Source organism: Nannospalax galili, unplaced genomic scaffold (genome assembly GCF_000622305.1).
Source record: "Nannospalax galili isolate Female #2095 unplaced genomic scaffold, S.galili_v1.0 scaffold3866, whole genome shotgun sequence".
NCBI lineage: Eukaryota > Metazoa > Chordata > Mammalia > Rodentia > Spalacidae > Nannospalax > Nannospalax galili.
Genome location: NW_008354377.1, coordinates 15,469 through 18,259, shown reverse-complemented (window position 1 = coordinate 18,259; position 2,791 = coordinate 15,469). Strand labels below are relative to the sequence as shown.

At 38.0% G+C, this 2,791-nt stretch overlaps 1 pseudogene; it reads right to left on the bottom strand.

The window, feature by feature from the left end:
• LOC103748822 overlaps positions 1–2,791 on the bottom strand; it is a 12,471-nt pseudogene that overhangs the window by 8,368 nt on the left and 1,312 nt on the right.

Sequence of the window (2,791 nt, the reverse complement as noted above, 5' to 3'; positions counted from 1 at the left end):
GTGGGCTGCCACCTGAAGGTGCTTGGCTCCTTTGTGGCACATGAGGCACTCCACCCAGAAGACGGCTTGGTTGAGGGGCTTCACTGGCTGCCCGTGGGTTAATTCTTGATAGTTTCATGGCATTCTCCTTATAGCTGAAGATAGACATAAAGGAGAAATACAGACACAAACATTGGAGACCAATTAATTTGCTGAAGGTCATCAAGCCTATGAAAGGTTATTTGAAAGCACCATGAAACTGAACAAATGCCATAGGAGAGCAGCAGGCACAGTGAGGCTTTGGTTAGGGCATGTTAGAAAGTTGGGCTGTAAGTTTATATTTTCTGATGGAGATGTTCTTTCAAAAGCAAAAGATTCTGGGAAAGTAAATAATTTCTAGCAGAGTAAATGGTAATCAGCCACCCCTAGACTTAAAGTAGGAGAGCTGAATGCAATTTAAAACTGATCTGCTTGAAGATTTGAAGAGGGATTGTGCCATGAAAATCTTTAAAATATCAATAAAAATCCTTTCATTGATTAAAAAGGGGAAAAAGTTGTAAAATCAACACTTTCCCCTCCAGAAAGAACATGTAGGGCTGTGAATATAGGTCAGTGAATGGATGTTTGCTTACCAGGTTCAGGGATCTGGATTAACCCTGAGTACTGCAAAACAGACAAACCAACCAACCAACCAACCACCAACCAACCAATTCCAAATAAAACAAATGGCCCCAAGGATACAGAGGAAGTGGAATTATTTTTCTTCGTTTTTAAAACATCTATTTATTTATTCACTCATTTTGTGTGTGTCTGTGTGGTGCATGTACATATCACGCATGTGGAGGTCAGAGGACAGTTTGTGAAAACAGGTTCTCTCCTACTACCTGGGTCCTTGGGATCAGACTCATGCCTAGTGGCAATTGGCTTTACCTGCTGAGCCATCTTCCTTGCTCCAGGAGATGCAATTCTTAGTGGCCTTTGTTTGGAGTATAATTTAGAGCAGACACTAAGAATAAGAGCAAAGAATTTGCTGAAGAAACTGAAAGTAGAATTTCCCTAGGTTTTAGCTTTCTCTAGCAATCTATTCAGAGAAATGGCAAACAATATGTCAAAGTAATGCTTGCAGTTCTATATATTTTGTAGCACTTGCCATGATAGCCAAGAACTGGGATTGTCTGAGGTGACTGTTGTAAGTTGATGGATAAAGAAAACATGGTATGAAAATTGTACATGATGTCATCTCGTCATTTACAATTGCAAGAATGGACCTGGCAGATATTCTGTTAAGTCAAACAAAATAGGCCCCTCAAGGAAAACACAGCACATTCGCATCAATGTGTGGAGCATGATATAGCTCATTTCACTTAGTGGCCTTTGTTTGGAGTATAATTTAGGGCAGACACTAAGAAAAAGAGCAAGGAATTTGCTGAAGAATCTGAAAGTAGAATTTCCCTAGGTTTTAACTTTCTCTAGCAATCTATTCAGAGAAATGGCAAACAATATGTCAAAGTAATGCTTGCAGTTCTATATATTTTGTAGCACTTGCCATGATAGCTAAGAACTGGAATTGTCTGAGGTGACTGTTGTAAGATGATGGATAAAGAAAATATGGTATGAAAATTGTAAATGATGTCATCCCGTCATTTACAATTGCAAGAATGGACCTGGCAGATATTCTGTTAATTCAAACAAAATAGGCCCCTCGAGGAGAATACTACACATTCACATCAATTTGTGGAGCATAATAGAGCTGGTTTCAGAGGGGTCATCAGTAGCACAGTGGAACTAGAGTCTAGGAAGGGGGGGAGTTAGCAGGGATATGAGAGGGGGGCTAACAGGTACCATGCTGCAGTTGGACATCAGAGAAAGCATTCTATAGTACAGAGAGTGAGTATGCTTTACAACATGTATATTGATCTATCTACATAATGAAGTACTAGAGCAGGGGATTTTCAAGATTGTTAACAAAAGATGCAATGGATATTAAAGGAGATGGAAATGTTATCTATCCTTGTTCGATCATTACTGACTCTGCATATACATCTGTTTAGCCAATAAATGGGGATCATTTTAAAATTTTAAAAAATATTTAGTTTATTATTTTTAGTTTATGAGTATATTGCGTGCATGTATGTGAATGCATCCATGTCGTGCAATGCCGCAGCATGGAATAGTAATTTTATAAATTTTAGACATTGAGTTGGAATATTTTCTATTGTTTCAGGTTCATTATCCTGTTCTATGGATTTGGTCAAGTTTTTTAAGATTGCTAATCTTTCCTTTAGCAATATAGAAAAAATGTTTTAGCATCACATTATTCTTGTGACAACTAATTGTGTAGTAAGTCTATAGGGCACACTTTGCAGTCCTGATTAGGAGTAAAACTAATTTCATAGTGATTAAAACATTATAAGTTTTTTTCAAATTAGACTTGAAAATGGGTGAAATCTAGTGCTATTGTTAAGAGGATATATATTGAGTCCTAATTATCTGAAAAACATTGTACTCACGAAGGATCATTGATGACTATCTTCACAGCATTGAGCAGATCTGAACTTGACGCTGTGAGGAAGTCCACTCTAACACCAGCCCCTTTACTCTTCATGTGAACAACATTATCAGGTTGATCTCCAAACAAGGGAATGCCGAGCACAGGAATTCCATGGTAGATCGCCTCATAGAGGCCGTTGGTTCCACCATGTGTTACAGAAACTTTGGTTTTTGGATGACCTAGCATTGGAGAAATCAGGTAAAATATTAATTATAAGTCTTTAAAATAAACTGAGAAAGAGAGGTGCATGGCAAGTCTGGG